Below are 20,690 nucleotides of genomic sequence, written 5' to 3' on the forward strand. Positions count from 1 at the left end.
GGAGTTGTCAACCGTGATGGCGAGATCATGGAACGGGCAGTCCTTCCCCGGGAGGAAAAGCAGCTCCGTCTTGCCGAGGTTCAGGTTGAGGTGGTGATCCGTCATCCACACTGATATGTCTGCCAGACATGCAGAGATGCGATTTGCCACCTGGTTATCAGAAGGGGGAAAGGAGAAGATTAATTGAGTGTCGTCTGCATAGCAATGATAGGAGAGACCATGTGAGGATATGACAGAGCCAAATGAATTGACTACCTCATGAAGCTGGTTGAAAGAATGTCAAGATTGTGCAAAGCTGTCATCAAGGCAAAGGGTGGCTATTTGAAGAATCTCAAATATAAAATATATTTTGATTTAACACTTTTTTGGATACTACATGATATGTGTTATTTCATAGTTTTGATGTCTTCACTATTATTCTACAATGTAGAAAATAGTAAAATAAAGAAAAAGATTTATAGCACCATTTTATCTTAAAAATGTCAACATAATCTAATCGCCCTCCGTTCTTTCAGAAAGTATTCAGACCCCTTGAATTTTTCCACATTTTGTTACGTTACAGCCTTGATTCAATATATTTGTTTCTCATCAATCTACACACAACACCCCATAATGACAATGCAAAGTTTTTAGAATTTGATATGAGACTCAAAATTGAGCTCAGGTGCATCCTGTTTCCATTGATCATCCTTGAGATGTTTCTACAACTTGATTGGACTCCACCTGTGGTAAATTCAATTGATTGGACATGATTTGGAAAGGCACACACCTGTCTATAAAAGGTCCCACAGTTGACAGTGCATGTCAGAGCAAAAACCAAGCCATGAGGTCCATCATTCTTAAATGGAAGAAGTTTTGAACAACCAAGACTCCCATCCAACTGAGGAATCAGGGGAGAAGGGCCTTGGTCAGGGAGGTGACCAAGAACTCCGATTCTCACTCTGACAGACCTCCAGAGTTCTTCTCTGGAGATGGGAGAACCTTCCAAAAGGACAACCACCTCTGCAGCACTCCACCAATCAGGCCGTTATGGTAGAGTGGCCAGACGGAAGCCACTCCTCAGTAAACGGCACATGACAGCCCTCTTGGAGCTTTTCAAAAGGCAGAGAAACAAGATTCTCTGGTCTGATGAAACCAAGATCGAAGCATTTGGCCTGAATGCCAAGCGTCACATCTGGAGGAAACCAGGCACCATCCCTATGGTGAAGCATGTTGGTGGCAGCATCCGGCTGTGGGGATGTTTTTCAGTGACAGGGACTGGGAGATTAGTCAGGATCGAGGCAAAAATGAACGAAGCAAAGTACAGAGATATCCTTGATGAAAACCTGCTCCAGAGCACTCAGGACCTCAGGCTACGGTGAAGGTTCACCTTCCAACAGGACAACGACCCTAAGCACACAGCCAAGACAATGCAGGCGTGGCTTCGGGACAGGTTTCTGAATGTCCTTGAGTGGCCCAGCCAGAGCCCGGACTTGAACCCGATCAAACATCTCTGGAAAGACCTGAAAATAGCTGTGCAGCGACGCACCCCATGTGCGTGTGCGTGTGTGTGTGTGCGTGTAAGTAAAAAAAACATGTGGACTCACCCTACTTGCAAAGAAACGCCAATGCCAACCTCCTCTCTCATGTTGCCTAAACGGTCTATGTCATGATACAGTACAAGTTTTTGTTAAAATGCCAGGCCAACAGGTTAACATTAGCCTACGACATCTAGCTACATGTTGAACTTCCATCCTTTCAGGCCAGGGGCACAATTTTTTAATTTATCGTTGATCAGAATTGCTGCTATACAGTAATCATTGGCCAGTATGGAAAATTAAGTTAAACCAAATACTTATTTCCATCCATAGCTAATTTATGAAAGGGACAATTTTCACTAGCTGGCTTGCCACCGGAGGACAACGCTACAAGATGCAACAATTCCATTTTTTTCTGTAAATGACATTTGGCTTTTGGTGTGATGTGATTGGTCTGAAGCCAAATCCAAACTGGCTTCCATTTTTTTTGGTGTGCCAGGACCATTCACAGTTGAGCTCACTCAGTTTAGCTCAACGCTGATTGTCTATAATTGTCATTATTATTCTTTTATCAAGGGAGGCACAATGCCCACTGGCTTCCCTTGTATTCAATATAATATTATTTTTGACCAGACAGGATCAGATAGATGGGCGCTGTTTCTCTCACTCAGATGATTTCTCTGCTCTTGTGAATTAAAGGAAAATGATGTAGCACAGAGACACGAAAGACAAATACATTTATGTTTTTTCTTTTGGGGGGAGGGGGAAAGCCTGGCTTCCCTTGACATCCATGAATACACGCCAGTGGAATAGCGATAGCATTAATCTCACCATTTGGATCACACTGTCGCTGTTTTTATAATCAGAAATCAACCAAAAACCATTCCACTAGGCTATGTAATTTGTTGTCATTATGTCCAGAACAATTAATAAAAATAGTGTTCGGGGTTGCACCATTGTCTATCCTGCACAGTAGATCAACATCAATTTTCTAGGGGTATTAGATCCAACAGGGATCCATGCACAACTGTCTTTACCAGTGTAACGAATGAGACACCAACATCTGGACATTCCTCACGAACACCTTATTTCCAGAATTTGGGCTGTTGTTGCATCATCACTTGACTGCCATTCCGAACATTTGTCCTGGATCAGATGATGATGTGTGAAAATGCCACTATGTAATTAATCAGCTGGACACGAAATGTGCATCCAACAAGTATTGTGCATCATTATTGAAGAACCACATACATGATTTAGGTTTTAAGTATCAAGGTAAGGTGACTCTTTTGGTTAGAAGCATTCGATTTGTGTGCGCATGAAAACTGTTTTCAACCAATAACATAAGGAGACACGAAATTTTGTGTAGTTACACTGTATTTCTGAGATCTCTATACAAAAAACAGGATTCTTACAGGGTTCAAGTTCAATGTCTAATTTAACTGATTAAAGCTTAATATATGATATAATGACAACTTACACTGCCATAAACGCAAGGACAGAAAAGTAATATTATGTAGGCCAAACGCTACAGACAATTTTGTGAGAAGACCAATTTTCTGGATGTCTCATGATCTAACAAACACTGCTCTAGCTCTGTCACCTTTCCCCGCAGATGCGGAAGTGCGACATCGGCGACTTCGGCCGAGCAGCCACTCTCCAAGTGGCTGCTCGGATGCAGTGGATTAAGACGCATTCAATGCAAAAAAACATATACTGTATATCTCTAGCTTAAACTGATGGATTTCTATGGGGATTTTGAATTATGTTCATTCGATTTCCATGGGGGCACAGACTTCGACTCTAGGGGGTTAAATAAACGTATGCATTTTTTTTGAATATAGCTATATCTTAATGCAGGGATGGGCAACTTTTATGGCGGTGGGGTCCACAATCTGCACTCATCACAAGGGGCTGCAGTTGGGCTAATGGAGTGACATGGGCTAATTAAGTGACTATCAGTGACTGACATAACAAGAGAAAAACTGTTGATGCACAACCAAATTTCGAAATTGCACCTTGTCTATTCTACTATTCTACCTTGCAACAGTAAGTTGAGACCCAGACTGAGTAAAAAATAAATAAAAAAATCACAAAATGTTTTATCCAAGGTCCTTCAAAAAGGCCAGTTGCCCATCCCTGTCTAAATGTAATGACATGAAAAAAAATGGTTGATTATTATCAATGACTCATCAACAGCTGTAAGAAGTTGTCCAGCGTAGGAAATCCTCACTGGTACCCTAGTTTATAGGAAGACCCTTACATGTGTTGCCTGGATGACACAGCAGAGCAAACCCGGCCATGACGGAGAGGGAAATTAAGCCTTTTATCTGACAACAGGGAACTTCTACCTGCGGAGCGTTATCAAAGGCACTGGTTTCATAGTCCTCCCATATTTTTGATTGATCTAAATGTACACGTCCATGAGTGCTTCTGTAACATGATATATTCAGAGATAGTGACTACTTGTACATTATTAAACTCTCCAAGTGGCTGCTCTGCTTTTGGAATGCTGTAATTATGCGCAATGGAGGCACAACAAGTGGCCCAATCACAGCTGTTGGCCTGCCTGCATACTGGTAGAATAGATAGTATTAATTGTTTCTGAACTGTAGCTACATTTGCCAGAGGTTGGCATTAAATGGAGTGTGGCTCATATGTCTTGATGGAGGATCTAAAAAGAAGCAAAGGATGTACTTCCGTACTCAACAAAGAAGCAAGGGTCCTATTCAAAACTGGGATTCCAGATCTCTGAAGATAAGATAAGACAACATTATTTATGTACAGTGAGGAAGTGTACTTGAATCAGTGTCCAATATGTACTGTACGTGCAAGGACAAGTCTCATTTTAATTTTGGCTATTCAAGTAAGTTTAGCGGCTCTAATAGTATGTGTTCTTATGACACCTAGTGAAATCAGATCCTGTAAGCAGGAGGAGGGCCAGAGAGAGATGGAAGTCTGGGAGAGCCCAGGGACCTCTGTGGGACTTTGTCCAGAGTCATGTGACCTGTGTGTCCGACACTCTGGCACCAGTGTGGCTTTGTGGCAAAGAGATGCTGCTGTGGTGAGAGAGACAGTAAAAATCTGTTATTCTGCAGTTGTTAATTGTACTGCGTTATAGGTTATTTTTGGATAAGCAACTGCATGGTTGTATGGGACAAATATTCTATAAAATGTGTCATGTAGTATTAATCTCCTCTCTGCCTTCTTCATGTAATATTAATCTCCTCTCTGCCTTCTTCATGTAGTATTAATCTCCTCTCTGCCTTCTTCATGTAGTATTAATCTCCTCTCTGCCTTCTTCATGTAGTATTAATCTCCTCTCTGCCTTTTTCATGTAGTATTAATCTCCTCTCTGCCTTCTTCATGTAGTATTAATCTCCTCTCTGCCTTCTTCATGTTAACAGTACTTTATATTTTTTATGCTTTACCTCTTTGGGTATTGTTGGAGAGTTGAACAGCTGTAGATGCAGGCATCTAATACAGATTCATACAGAACCAGACACAATATGAGGCAATATAGGAGCGGACTGAAAAGCTATTGAAATGCAAATAGCCTGCTGAGGCAGTAGCGGCTTGGAAAAGAAATTGGCTGCGATGACAATACAAGTAAACCACTCCAGTTTGTCAAGAAGGCCATGCTTTGTCATCGGACATGGAATGGATTTCAATACAAATGCTACTTCTATACTAAAAAAGAATGATAGTGATAAAAAAAGAGAGGAGAAAGGGAAATAAAATAGTCACAGACAGTACACAACTCATGTGATAAGATTGAGAAAGCGCTGTAAAGTTTGCGCTTTTTAGTTTATTGCTGTGTATTTTCCAAGCTACCCCTTCAGGTCTGTTGTTTTATGGTAAGCCATGAAAGTGAGGGATGTCGGCAGGGTGTATGTGTGTGTGCGCGCATGTGCGTGTGTCTTTTAACGTATGTGTGCATGTGTGCGTGTCGTTGGTGAGGTTGGCACGCTCAATTAGGGGGACCCTGGCAGAAAGGGACGGGGAGACCTCATCGGGACCCCAACCATAATAAATTACCTACAAGTGCTGCAGAACAATAACACAAAAAGGTGCAAGCCATCCATTTCGCCAGCATTTACAAGAAATCAATATCAATACTTAATGCAATACGAGTGAAAAATGAGCAGAGATATAGGGGTATAATATACGCTGAAATGAAAGACCTTGGAGTGTTACCCTCCCCAGGGTTGTGGGTTACGGAGACTAAAGGTGTGAGGTGTAAACAACAAGCAATAGAAGAGAGAATTTATTTTAGCCTGTGTTTTTGTGTCATTTTTGTGTGTTGAGCTACGTGGAGATGTTTCTCACTGTGGGTCGTTTCACACTACATCCTTCCGTTTGGGTTGCACTGTGCTCTGGGTAGAACGTGTATTTATGCAGGGGAAATTACGCTTTTTTGTAGCTACATTTAGTTGTGAAAAAAATACCTTGGATGTCGGGAGATACAGTACATGGAGGAGACAAACTGCAAACTGCTAAAACAATAAGAAGTTGTTTAGTCAATAGAGTCGACGGAAATCTTAGACGTGCTACAAAGGAATCATCCTCTGAAATAGAATGATTTATATTCCTTAGGGAATGATGTCAAAGCCATAATGTCCAGTTCACTGTGTTAGTCAATGAACTGATGCTCTTTCTTCTGAAAGGTGGAGCTGAGTGGAGCTACTGTATAGGCCCACTGAGGAGTTCAATCACAGTGTGTGAATGTAGTTAACGATGTACATAGCACGGGGAATTGTTTGTTCTGATTACATTTTCAAATTACATTTTAAATGTATTACAGTGGATATTGTAGTGCTAATGGTTCAATGTCTGCAAAAAGATAATGTATGACCAATATCACCAAATCATGTAAGCACAATGGCAAAATGCTAGTCTGTTGTGTGTATATGTTTGCATCTAACTCTCACATACTATCAGTTCAAATAAATGTCCAGTATCACAGTTAGTGTATTCACAGTTTTAGTCGATACTTTAGAAAATGGTTGTTGGTCTACTTCTACTGCCAGGTGCATCACCGTACCACGCTTAATTGGACTTGCCATCGTGTTGAAAGGCCATCTAAAGGGTGCTTTGTGTTGGATTCCCTCACGTGTTCTGGTTTTGGTAAAGTTCAAACTGCTCCCCTTCCCTGGAGGGATAGTTGTTTAGTGGAAGTTTCAATTATTTTGTTGTTACTTCCTCTTTCAGCCCCAGAGGCAGAGGTCTTAGTCACTCCTTTTTAGACGTGTTCCCCTACACACTTTGTCCACACCAAAATGTATCCTTAAAATCCTAAAATAATTGTACAATCACTACCATACCTTTTCTCGACACAGTGTCATCTTAGCAAGTGCTGTAGGTCACAATACAGTCAGACAACTGAAAAAATGAAGACTAACACAATATACAGCACATTGAAATATTTGGATAACTTGCCTTCCCCAAGCCAAAACTTCAGATGTTTGTTGTTGTTGATGATGCTGATTACCAGTTGTTGTTGTTGTTGTTGTTGTTGCTTTACCCCTGTGCAGTCTGTTTGTTTTCACACCAGCAGATGGCACTGCAGCCAAGTCCTCAGAAGCCAGCATTTCCACACTTCCATCTGCCAACTCCTGTTGCCAGAAAGAAGAAGTATTTATTTAGCAGAGGCTCTATGGGCTTATTCTCCTGTTGTTTTCAGAAGCTAGATGCAATGGGCGATAAGCAGAGAGAACATCAACCCAATATGCACAGAGCAGCCTGCGTCTGAGGATGGCCAATGGTTCCAGCATCATGAAGAACACCGGCAATTTCCTTTAAAGTCAGACCTTGTTCAAATTACACTCACATTTCTCAGAAAACACAAATGATCCAATGATAAAGAAAAATACCAATTAGTCTTTAGAAGATAGAGTATTTTGGTATTGTCGGGGGCCGGTGTCGTGTTCCAGGAAGAGGCTTTGTCATTTCTTGAAGTTGAGTCCCTTGGAGAGTGGATAAGTGTTTATTGGACTCAACAGAAAGCACCGGAACAAAGAGGCTAGATATTCTTACTGACTTGCATAGTTTGTATCATATTTTCAATATAAGCTGTGGCAATCACTGTGTGAGAAATTTGGCAGCCATTCAGTGTGGCTCTTTGAACCCTTCTAGCCCAGTTGTATTCTATGTTACACTTGGCCACTCTTTGAGGGCCAATATTCCCAGAGCGATCCTGTTGACTTTGAGAGTATTCTGGATATCCTGGCTGGCGTTGGGAGGGGAGTTGATTTGGGACTGGAGGAGTGGAGCAAGGTGACCGAAGTGAGGAAAAGACTGTGGTTTGACATGACAGGTGAGAGCTGTATTGTGCCTCTGCAGATTGATCTGAAGGATAACAACAGGAGAGCTACTGCTAAGGTTTCTGGACATGGTTTGATGGATGCTTGTTCAGATTGTGTACCACAGATTGTTTCCTTAGCTCCAAATGTTTTATCCATAATTATTTTGTTTGTTGTGTTATAGTAATATAAAATGTAATGTGTACTGCAAGTATTACAATATTGCATGCCGCCATTGGCAATGAAAATGGGACCTAATGACAAGTTCTGAACAAAACCTTGCAATGGATGGGATTCAGAAGTTTAATCAAATACCTCACATCCGTTTTTCCCAGACAGATAAGTAAGTGATATAGAGTGAGACAAAGTTCACCCCTTAAATGCCCTGAGGGTCAATGAGCTCATAACTGAGCTGTATGGAATCCTAGAGGAATAAACTGGGGTGGGCCCCAATGTTCATCTGAACCTCTGTAGACTAAAGTTACAAGATTACCACAGTGATAATATCAATGAAGATAGATGGGAGTGTAACATGCAGTGTAAAAGACACTGTAGTAGTCCATCGCTAGTAATATACTTTAGTATGGAGCAACAATATGTGATAAATAATATCAACAGAAGAAAAAAACATATATATACATATATTTGGTGTGTAACTTGTGGCACTTGCATTGTGTGTTTTTAGTAGTCGTCATAGCAAGGTGCGTGTGATTGTGTGGAGGATCCTTAGACATATTGGCTCCATCCCGACAGAAATATCTGGAAAATACTTTCTTTTTTTTCTTTTTTTTTTCTTCATGTAAAATGAAGTCAAATGTAGCAGCAGTATTCATTTCTACTGTGCTGAAATTGGGGTCGTTACACAACTGAGTGTACTTTGACCCATGAATCCAGTCAGTGACTGTAAAAGCTTCAAGGGTCTCTCTATCTCTTGCTTTCTCTCTCTCTTCCTCTCTCCTTCGATTTCTCTCATCCATGTCATCCATTTTGCAGCCCCTCTATTCTCATTCCACACTTCCCCTCCTCGCCCCTCTTCTCCTCCTCCCACCTGACGCTGACGCTGTTTTAGATCACTACCATTAACACTGGCATGCTGAGCGCTAATTACTCACTCACTCTGCGTTCTGGGCTGCCCGCCGCTCGTTTGGGTAACCAACGCCGCCCGTTGGCAAGATGCTTGTTAACTGAATGCACTTAATTATATAAGAAGATAATTACATGTAAATGTTGCATCTAAAAGCAGCCATCCAGCCCGCTTGCTGATTTAATAGGTGGGTATTGGGGATCCCTGTTTTGTTTATTTTAGAGTGAGACAATTAATTGACTTCACTGATGAAGTAAATATGCTGGATACTCTCTCAGTGGTGGCAGAGGCCCAAACTGGATGGGGTTCATAGAGACATTTGCCATGTGTGGGGTTGTTGTTGGTTACTCTGCGTAAACCCAGAAAATGCATAAAGCTACAATATATTTACACATATCTCTGCAACTCTATTGCTCAATAATTCAGTGACACTAATGCATGCACTTTCCATTACAATATATGCATTTTTTCATTACACTATAGCTACAGTATATACATTTTTATATTTAAAATGTATATTTTTGGTTTGGTGAATGTATAATCCTGTTAGTGTATGGGTGCTGAATTGGATATGAACAGAACCTTTCATTTTGTGTTTATCAGATAGTAATGGTATAATATATGTTAGGTGAACAACCCCTCTCCTTTAACCCTCAGCCTCAAAGCCTGCATCTTCCTCCAACTTTTATCCTGCCATTAAAAATCAAGTAGGACAATGATTCATTTATCACTATTCCATTGTCCAGGGCAATGATGCAGCTCTAAGTTGAATTTCATTCAAGCCCCTGTCAAATGAAAGATTATCTAGTGTGTTTTAAGAACGTGAAGTCAAGGGTAGAGATAGATAGGGGTCAGAGAGGTAGGGCTCCCGTGGGAGGTCCTGAGGGTTCAGGGGACATGCCTCATCTATCATGGGGTAATCAGGGGGGGGGGGGGGGGGGAGATAGAAGGGGCCTGTGTTCCCTACAGCAGCAGAAGGCTAGCCCTCAAAGGACCAACACCAGGGTACTTCCAACAGCATCCAACATCCAAACCCCCTCCCTGGTCAGAACCTCTCCAGCCCTAACAGGGGTCACTCAGACCTCCAGATGCTTGGAGTTCGATACTGGACCCCAAATATGTAATCCACCATACTCTCTTAGGGCTCTTTGGGTACCCCAAGGGGCTTGCTGTGTTAAAACATATGTTATTTACAACAAAAATATTAGTAAATGGAGGCCTCTTGGTTCTTCATGATGTTTCTCTGTGCTTTCAACCTGGCCCGGCATCTTTGAGAGGGCAACGTGACCCAGCGAGGATGGATGTCAGGAGATTTTTAAATCCGTTTTTAAATCACTCAACTGGAGACATAACTGCTCCTTCACTTACCGAAATGAATGCCTGTATTATGCTTTGATGACTTAAAGCACCTAAAAACATAAGAACATATTTAATTTCACACTGTTCAAACACTACACAACGGATGTGGCACTTTGTTTTGGACAAGCACTTTCAGATAATGAATTGACATTTCGATTAGATGGGCTTTATTCGCGGCCACTCAGGATACAAATACACCACAAGAAACCAAATATTGTATGGAAGAAGTGGACAGTGATTTGAATTTTTTTTGTATTAAGAGGAAAAATCGAAGCCGTGTGACTGAATATAAAATGCACTCATATGAACATATGAAACGTATGTTATACTGAAATTGCAGTGAGGAGATCAAAATGTAAAATTCAGATAATGAAGACATCTTTCAATGAAACCGGTTACCAGCTAGAACATCATTTGTGTTGTTTTAAACCAAGGATCATGTTTCTTTTATACACCTTTTTAGCCGTTGATACTCAACTCTTTCTCAGACCCATTCACATGATATTCATGTGTCCCTCCACCAGGACAAGTATTTTAGATTAAATAAAAAGATAACGCACTTATTTGTAAGCACTTAATTATGCAGCATGTTTGCTGTGTTCATTTGGAGAATACATGGATCGGTAGGCTGTAAGTAGCAGCTGCTGTGGGAGGCTTGGGTGTAGCAGAGACACCGGATACTTCCCCAAGCGTGCTTTTACAGCCTCTGAAATGAGACGCATCTTTGATTTGCTCCCCTGTAAACAGACAGAGACATGAAGGAGTTCCGATCTCATCCACTGACAGCCCCACTGAACGGGCAACCAGGGTTTCTGTCCAACGCAGGACAAAGTCACCCTGAGACTCATCTGATTTTAGAACAGTTTTGCTACCACAGCTGTCAGAAATGATTGATGTCTATGCCCATGATGCTGTACCAGTCTGCAGCATGGGCTATACACAAAGTCAAATAAACTGAGATAGTCTGTCAACTCTCTGATATTATAAAATATGTGTATCTTCGGGAATCAATTTCAGAGTGCAGAAGTAGCTCTGAAATAGTAAGCAACCTGAACATTGGTATTGACAGACAGACAGAGCATAGATTACTGGTCTCCCCTCAGGGAGCCCCTCAAGGTCTGTCAACATGAGGGCCAGATCAGGCACATGAACCCAGATTTGACAGCCTATGGCTGCAGGCTGTAAAGGCCACCAGTGGTTGTCTGATAAGATAATACATTATGCAGAGGAAAGATAAAACCACAATGGGAAATGGTTGGTGTGATGAACAAAGATCAGGCGATAAGGGTGGCTCAGTTCTTAGAGGAAATCCAGAGTGGTTGGGGATTTCTAGTCTATTGAAGTCTTGAGTGTCTGTTGGGGCTTTGATCAAAACCAACTGGTTCTGCAATGTTAGTGAGCTATCATATACTGCTAAGTAGGTTTTTACAATCACTTCAAATAAACATATCTGGGGGTTTATTTTCTTGTAGAAATACATGTTGGGTATTTTTCTTTTTTTTCACCTTTATTTAACCAGGTAGGCAAGTTGAGAACAAGTTCTCATTTACAATTGCGACCTATCCAAGATAAAGCAAGCAGTTTGACACATACAACAACACAGAGTAACACATGGAGTAAAACAAACATACTGTCAATAATATAGTAGACAAATAAGGCTATATACAAAGTGAGCAAATGAGGTGAGATAAGGGAGGTAAAGGCAAAAAAGGCCATGGTGGCGAAGTAAATACAATATAGAAAGTAAAACACTGGAATGGTAGATTTGCAGTGGAAGAAAGTGCAAAGTAGAAATAGAAATAATGGACTGCAAAGGAGCAAAATAAATAAATAAATACAGTAGGGGAAGAGGTAGTTGTTTGGGCTAAATTATAGATTGGCTATGTACAGGTGCAGTAATCTGTGAGCTACTCTGACAGCTGGTGCTTGAAGCTAGTGAGGGAGATAAGTGTTTCCAGTTTTAGAGATTTTTGTAGTTCGTTCCAGTCATTGGCAGCAGGGAACTGGAAGGAGAGGCGGCCGAAGGAGGAATTGGCTTTGGGGGTGACCAGAGAGATATACCTGCTGGAGCGCGTGCTACAGGTGGGTGCTGCTATGGTGACCAGCGAGCTGAGATAAGGGGGAACTTTACCTAGCAGGGTCTTGTAGATGACCTGGAGCCAGTGGGTTTGGCGACGAGTATGAAGCGAGGGCCAGCCAACGAGAGCGTACAGGTCGCAGTGGTGGGTAGTATATGGGGCTTTGGTGACAAAACGGATGGCACTGTGATAGACTGCATCCAATTTATTGAGTAGGGTATTGGAGGCTATTTTGTAAATGGCATCGCCGAAGTCGAGGATTGGTAGGATGGTCAGTTTTACGAGGGTATGTTTGGCAGCATGAGTGAAAGATGCTTTGTTGCGAATGTAACCGATGTGAAATGGCTAGTTAGTTAGCGGTGGTGCGCGCTAATAGCGTTTGAATCAGTGATGTCACACGCTCTGAGACCTGAAGTGGTTGTTCCCCTTGCGTTGCAAGGGCCACGGCTTTTGTGGCGCGATGGGTAACGATGCTTCGTGGGTGTCAGTTGTTGATGTGTGCAAGGGTCCCTGGTTTGAGCCCAGGTTGGGGCAAAGAGAGGGACGGAACCTACACTGTTACATGAAATAGGAAGCCAATTCTAGATTTAACTTTGGATTGGAAATGTTTGATGTGAGTCTTTAAGGAGAGTTTACAGTCTAACCAGACACCTAGGTATTTGTAGTTGTCCACATATTCTAAGTCAGAGACGTCCAGAGTAGTGATGCTGGACGGGCGGGCAGGTGCAGGCAGCGATCGGTTGAAGAGCGTGCATTTAGTTTTACTTGTATTTAAGAGCAGTTGGAGGCCACGGAAGGAGAGTTGTATGGCATTGAAGCTCGTCGGGAGGGTAGTTAACACAGTGTCCAAAGAAGGGCCAGAAGTATACAGAATGGTGTCGTCTTTGTAGAGGTGAATCAGAGACTCACCAGCAGCAAGAGCGACATCATTGATGTATACAGAGAAAAGAGTCGGCCCAAGAATTGAACCCTGTGGCACCCCCATAGAGACTGCCAGAGGCCCGGACAACAGGCCCTCCGATTTGACACACTGAACTCTATCAGAGAAGTAATTGGTGAACCAGTCGAGGCAATCATTTGAGAAACCAAGGCTATTGAGTCTGCCGATGAGGATGTGGTGATTGACAGAGTCGAAAGCCTTGGCAAGGTCAATGAATACGGCTGCACAGTACTGTTTCTTATCGATGGCGGTTAAGATATCGTTTAGGACCTTGAGTGTGGCTGAGGTGCACCCATGACCAGCTCTGAAACCAGATTGCATAGCGGAGAAGGTGCGGTGGGATTCTAAATGGTCGGTAATCTGTTTGTTGACTTGGCTTTCGAAGACTTTAGAAAGGCAGGGTAGGATAGATATAGCTCTGTAGCTCTTTGAAGAGGGGGATGACCGCATCTGCTTTCCAATCTTTGCGTATGATGTTTCAGGACTATTAACCCTCCATTTACCAGCTATTTAACCCTTCAAATTACCCATTTAATAATTTTCTTGGGAAAAAAGCTGGAAACATTGACGTGTCGGAGCTGTATGTAGGTCATAGAGTTTGAGCACTCACATAGGGAATGGAGTTGACAGCCATCTTACGGGCCTGCCCTTTTACACTCAGTCACACCAGAGACGAGTGTGAAACCTCAAGCCACACAGGTCCAGGGGTTAGAGTGGTAATAAAGGTGGTAATACACCACAATACTCTAATAGATGTCATATCACCACACTGTCACATACAATGGTCCAATCTACCCTTTAACCTTTGGTCCAAGTGTGTGTGTGCGTGTGTGTCTGTGTGCGTGTGTGTGCGTGAGTATATCAACGTATTAACCGTATCGGGAAATAATAGCAGTCTGCTGTGTGTGTGTTTTAGGTTAACTTCTATGGGCTACGTGGGACGCTAGCGTTTTTCATCTGGCCGTGAAAATACTGCCCCCTAGCCCAGACAGGTTAATCAACTGCGCCATCATATTTGCACTGTGGCATAGATTGTTTAGACAGATTAATCTCTACTTAATTTCCTGTAGTGAGATCAATAGTTTTTTTTATAAACTAATCCTGGCAGTCTAAAAGAGCAGGGGGAAAAGGTTTAAACAATGTCATATTTGAAAATAATTAACCCTCTGCTGATGTCTACAGGTAACTGCCAAAATAATGGAAACACTTAAGTAAATGAGGGATACAAGGAATACTGAAAAGCAGGTGCTTCCACACAGGTGTGGTCCCTGTGTTAATTAAGCAATTATCATGCCATCATGCTTAGGGTTATGTATAAAAATGTTGATAATGCCCCCATTCACAGTGCACGACTGGTCACTGAATGGCTTATGAGAATGAAAACGATGCAAACCAGGAATAGGCACCTTTGATGGGGTGGGGCCACAACAAAATCTGAACTCATCATGAGGGGCCATAGTGGCTCGCGGATCTGTGTACCCACATCTTTACCCACACATGCAGTCAGATCCGGTCCTAGCCTTCTGGGTGCCCTAAGCGAGAAAAATAAATTGAGAGCAAAACGTTTTATGCGGTCCCCAGTTTTAGAGTTAATTTCCTAAAATTCTATATATATTTTTTCCATGGGGCATGGAGAAAAGGTTGCAGTTTTAAAGCAAGTTTGCTGCAATTCACAAGTTTGCTGCAATTCACATTTTAGAGAAGATTTTGCCATTTTGTAACTAATTTCATACAATTCGACAAATGTTGCCATAGAGTGGAGCGAAATGTTGACAGTTTTGAATATGATATCTGAGTGAGAGTTCTTCAAGCAAAGGCAAGAGAGGAAGGCTCCACACCACTCTCTCACTATCTCCCATTCCTCACTTCCCTCTTCAACTCATCCCTGACCACTGTGTCCCCTCTGACTTCAAAATGGCAGAGTCGCTCCACCTCCTAGGGCTGTTGCGGTGACCGTATTACCACCATACCGGCGGTCACGAGTCCTGAAGGCAGTCAAATTCCACATGACCGTTTAGTCACTGTGATTAGGCTTCTCCAAGCTCTGATGCTGCTGCTCATTAGTAGCCTACCAAACTTGCTAACTGCTGGTACTCAGCACTCTATTGTCCCTCTAATCACTCTGACATCAATGCAAATGTGTTCGAAAATCGAATCAAACACTTCATGAGAGCTATGCAATTGTGTGAGAAAATATAGGGATTACCGCTAATAGAAAGAGGAGGATCCCATCAGCTTTCTATAGGTTACGCCTACTATATTTATTTCTCAACTTTCCTAATATTAAGTACATTGCGTATATTTACAACAGGAGTATAGCCTACCTGGCTGGCATGAAAATGAACCATGGGAAAAGCATCCTCCATTCGCTATTTAAGCGCATAGATGACATCATTTTTCCCACTGCCCCTGTTTCCATACAGGTGCATGATAACGGTCCATTCTAAATCAAAACACATTTCACACATATATAATTTAGTATATGTAAAGACAAGATTCAATCAGAATGGTCTGATGGGTGACAATATTAGCGTATCATGTGGATTACATATTATCACTTGTGAATGAAACAATGCTGTTTTTTAAAAAATTGTTCGAGTTATAGTCTCACACCTCATGTAGCCAAACCCATAGGCCTATATTTAAAAAAAAAAAAAAGGTTTGTATCACAACTAAAGTGGCCAAATAACTTCTTAAAATTAAGCACACTAATCTGTTTTACAAGGGGTGTAGAGCATAACTGATATTTATAAGCAGCGCGTGAGTTTCAAGTTTGGGGAAGATCCTTTTCACCATAAAAAATGCACCTTTATAATAAAAGCATTAAATGCATAATTGCATTTGTGGTCACATTTGATAATGGTGATGGAGCATTAGTGCTTATAGCCTACAACCATGTGCGCATTGCTGCGGTTATAATGTGAAGCAATAGCCTAATAGTTTATCAACATTTTAAGCTAAACGTTCTGATCTGTTGTGTCAGCCACTTGCATAAAAACATTGTTTTGATGCTAGTGGTTGTATCTCCCATTCCTCACTTCCCTCTTCAACTCATCCCTGACCACCGGCCAAGTCCCCTGTGACTTCAAAAAGGCCCGATTCGCTCCCCTCGAACCCCTCCTCAAGAAACCAACACTCGACTTATCTGACGTCAAAAACTATAGATCTCTATCCCTTCTTTCTTTTCTTTCCAAAACACTTGGGTGTGCTGTCTCTGATTAACTCTCTCGTTATCTCTCTCAGAAGGAGCTTCTTGACCCTAACCAGTCAGGCTTCAAGACGGGTCACTCAACCTGCTCTTCTCTGTGTCGTGGAGGCTCTCCGTAATGCCAAAGCTGACTCTCTCTCTTTGGTTCTCATCCTCTTATGTCTATCCACTGCTTTTGACACAGTGAACCATCAGATCCTCATTACTAACCTCTCAGGGCTGGGTGTCTCAGGCTCTACACACTCTTGGATTGCATCCTACCTGGCAGGTGGCTACGACCAGGTAATCTCACAACTGGTGTCCCCCAGGGCTCGGTTCTAGGCTCTCTCCTCTTCTCTCTATACACCAAGTCACTCGGCTCTGTCATATCCTCACATGGTCTCCCCTATCATTGCTATGAGAATGACACTGAACCACTTTTTTCCTTACCCCCTTCTAACACCAAGGTGGTGACATGCATCTCTGCGTGCCTGACAGATATCTCAGCTTAGCCCACCACCTCAAGCTCAACAAGACAGAGCTGCTCTTTCTCCTGGGGAAGGTCTGTCTGCTCAAAGAACTCTCCACCACGGTTGACAACTCCACAGTGTCACCCTACCAGAGTGCAAAGAACCTTGACTTGACAATGGACAGCACCCTGTCGTTCTCTGCAAACATCATAGTAGTGAATCGCTCCTGCGGGTTCATGCTCTACAACACCCGTAAAGTACGACCCTACCTCGCACAGGAAGTGGCACAGGTTCTAATCCATGTACTTGTCATCTCCAGTCTGGACTATTGCAATTCGCTGTTGGCTGGGCTCCCTGCTTGTGCCATCAAACTCCTGCAACTTATTCAGAACGCTGCAACCCACCTGGTATTCAACCTTCCCAAGTTCTCCCATGTCGACCCACTCTTCCGCACACTCCACTGGCTTCCAGTCGAAGCTTGCATCCACTCCAAGACCATGCTGCTTGCCTACGGAGCAGCAAGAGAAACTTCCCCTCCCTATCTTCAGGCAATGCTCAAACCCTACACCCCAACCCGAGCACTCTGTTCTGCCACATCTGGTCTCTTGGCCCTCTCACCGATACTGGAGGGCAGTCTAAGCTCTTCTCTGTCCTGGCACCCCAATGGTGGAATCAGCTTCCCTCTAAAGCTAGGACAGCGGAGTCCCTGCCTATCTTCCAAAAACCTACCCCCAATACAAGTTTAAATAGTTGGCTAGAACAACTTACCAAATGAAAAAATGTTTGCTAACATGGGCTAACTGAGTGACTGGCAGTAACTGATATAACAAGAGAAAAACTGCTGGTGCACAACCAAATTTTGTAACTGCACCTTGTGTATTCTGCTATCCTAACTCTCAACATTAAGTTGAGACCCCAACTGAGTTCCCCCCCTAAACAATATACACTGAAGAAAAATATTATTTCTCTAAAATATTGTACACAAATGTGTTTACATCCCTGTTAGTGAGCATGTGTCCTTTGCCAAAATAATCCATCCACCTGACAGGTGTGGCATATCAAGAAACTGATTACATAGCATGATCATTACACAGGTGCAACTTGTGCTGGGGACAATAAAAGGCCACTCTAAAATGTGCAATTTTGTCACACAACACAATGGCACAGATGTCTCAAGTTTTGAGGGAACATGGAATTGACATGCTGACTGCAGGATTGTCTACCAGACCTGTTGCCAGAGAATTGAATGTTAATTTCTCTATCATAAGCCATAACGTCATTTTAGAGAATTTGGCAGTACGTCCAACCAGCCTCACAATCGCAGACCACGTGTAACCAAGACAAGCCTGGACCTCCACATCCGGCTTCTTCACCTGCGGGATTGTCTGAGACCAGACACCTGGACAGCTGATGAAACTGTGGGTTTCTGCACAAACTGTCAGAAACCATCTCAGGGAAGCTCATCTGAGTGATCGTCATCCTCACCAGGGTCTTGACCTGACTGCAGTTTGGCGTCATAACTGACTTCAGTGGGCAAATGCTCACCTTTGATATCCAATTGGACATTGGAGAAGTGTGTTCTTCACGGATTAATCCTGGTTTCAACTGTACTGGGCAGTTGGCAGATAGTGAGTATGGCGTCGTGTGGGCGAGCGGTTTTCAATGTTGTGAACAGAGTGCCCCATGGTGGCAGTGGGGTTATGGTATGGGCAGGCATAAGCTACGGACATCGTAAACAATTGCATTTATCAATGGCAATTTGAATGCACAGAGATACTGTGACGAGATCCTGAGGACCTGGGCATGTCACCCATTGAGAATGTTTTGGATGCTCTGCATCCACGTGTATGACAGCGTGTACCAGTTCCCGCCAATATCCAGCAACTTCGCACAACCATTGAAGAAGAATGGGAAAACATTCCACAGGCCACAATCAAAAAACAGCCTGATAACTCTATGCAAAGGAGATGTGTCGCGCTGCATGAGGCAAATGGTGGTTACACCAGATACTGACTGTTTTCGGGTCCATGCCCCTACTGTGACCAACAGATGCATATCTGTCTTCAGTTGTGTGAATTTCATAAATTAGGACCTAATGAATTTATTTAAATTGGCTGATTTCCTTATATGAACTGTCAAATCTTTGAAATTGTTGCATGATGCGTTTATATTTTAGTTCAGTGTATACCAAACATTAGGATGACCTTCCTGGTATTGAGTTGCACCAACCCCCCCACCACCCTGATTGCCCTCAGAACAGCCTCAATTCATTGGGTCATGGACTCTACAAAGTGTCGAAAGCATTCCACAGGGATACTGGCTCATGTTGACTCCAATACTTCCCACAATTGTGGTTGGCTGGATGTTTTTTGGGTGGCGGACCATTCTTCTTGCACACTGGAAACTGTTGAGTGTGAAAAATTCAGCAGCATTGCAGGTGCGGTTGGCACCTACTACCATACACCATCTTTTGTCTTGCCCATACATACACCATCCTTGTCTCAATTATCTCGAGGCTTATAAATCCTTCTTTAACCTGTATCCCCCTTCATCTACACTGATTGAAGTGGATTAAACAAGTGACATCAAGAAGGGATCATAGATTTCACCTGGATTCACCTGGTCAGTCTATGTCATGGAAAGAGCACATTTTCTTAATGTTTTGTGTACTCAGTGTCTATATTATTTTAGTATTTTTTTAGTTGCCCATACCTGATGTAAACCATATGCCATGGCTGTTTCAGTCACCAGATCTCAACCCAGTTGAACATTTATGGGAGATTCTGGAGAGGCATTGAGACAGCATTTTTCCACCACCATCAACAAAACACCAAATTATGGAATTTCTCATGGAAGAATGGTGTCACATCCCTCCAATAGAGTTCCAGACAGAGTTCCAGACACACCAAAGTGCATTGAAGCTGTTCTGGCTCGTGTTGGCCCAATGCCCTATTAAAACGTTTTATGTTGGTGTTTCCTTTATTTTGGCACTTACCTGTATATGAATGATTATTTCTCATTTCCAAAAGAAAACTTTAATTTAGACATTTCACTAACTGTGGCTTACATGAATAGTGAATATTGTATTTTCTCACTCTTTTGGTCTGGGTTGACCTTTTCCTTTGTCCCTGAGTGGTGAATCAGGATGGGGAGTTGTGAGTGCAGCGGGAAGCAGGCATTGCCTTCTAGACTGTCTGCCTCCAGTCTGTGAATTTGAAGCGGTGTGGTTGGCAAATGGCTTGCATGGCTAAAATGCACCAGATGAGTTCTCTCTAGTGTAACTTGACTACACATCTCCCTGTATAGATTAATGGGGGCCGGAGCTGCAAACTAAAATGCTGTTAATTTATCGGAAGATCTATTAGTGCGGATGAAAAGAGAGAGAGAGAGAGAGAGAGAGAGAGAGAGAGAGAGAGAGGAAAAAAACATTATTAGCCTCTTGTTATTGGAAATGCATTTCATTTCTGCCTCATGAGGTTTCCATTCAGATTAAGCTTGTTCATTTTATTTACCTCTGACATCCTTCTTGTTGGCCTAAACTCAAGGCCTATGCTCAAGGCCATTGTCCCAGTATTGTAAGGAAGCGAGGGTCCAGGACAACAGTTACATTAACTACTTAATGCTTTTAATTCATCTAATTATACCAAAGGAGGAGAGATGAGTGGAGATATGGAAAGAGGTGGGGATGGAGACATGAGAGGAGGCGGGAGCACCATTTCCTAGCTTTTGTACCATAGTACCAGATCTAGGCTT

The sequence above is a fragment of the Salmo trutta genome, chromosome 18 (genome assembly GCF_901001165.1).
Source record: "Salmo trutta chromosome 18, fSalTru1.1, whole genome shotgun sequence".
In the NCBI taxonomy this organism is placed as follows: domain Eukaryota; kingdom Metazoa; phylum Chordata; class Actinopteri; order Salmoniformes; family Salmonidae; genus Salmo; species Salmo trutta.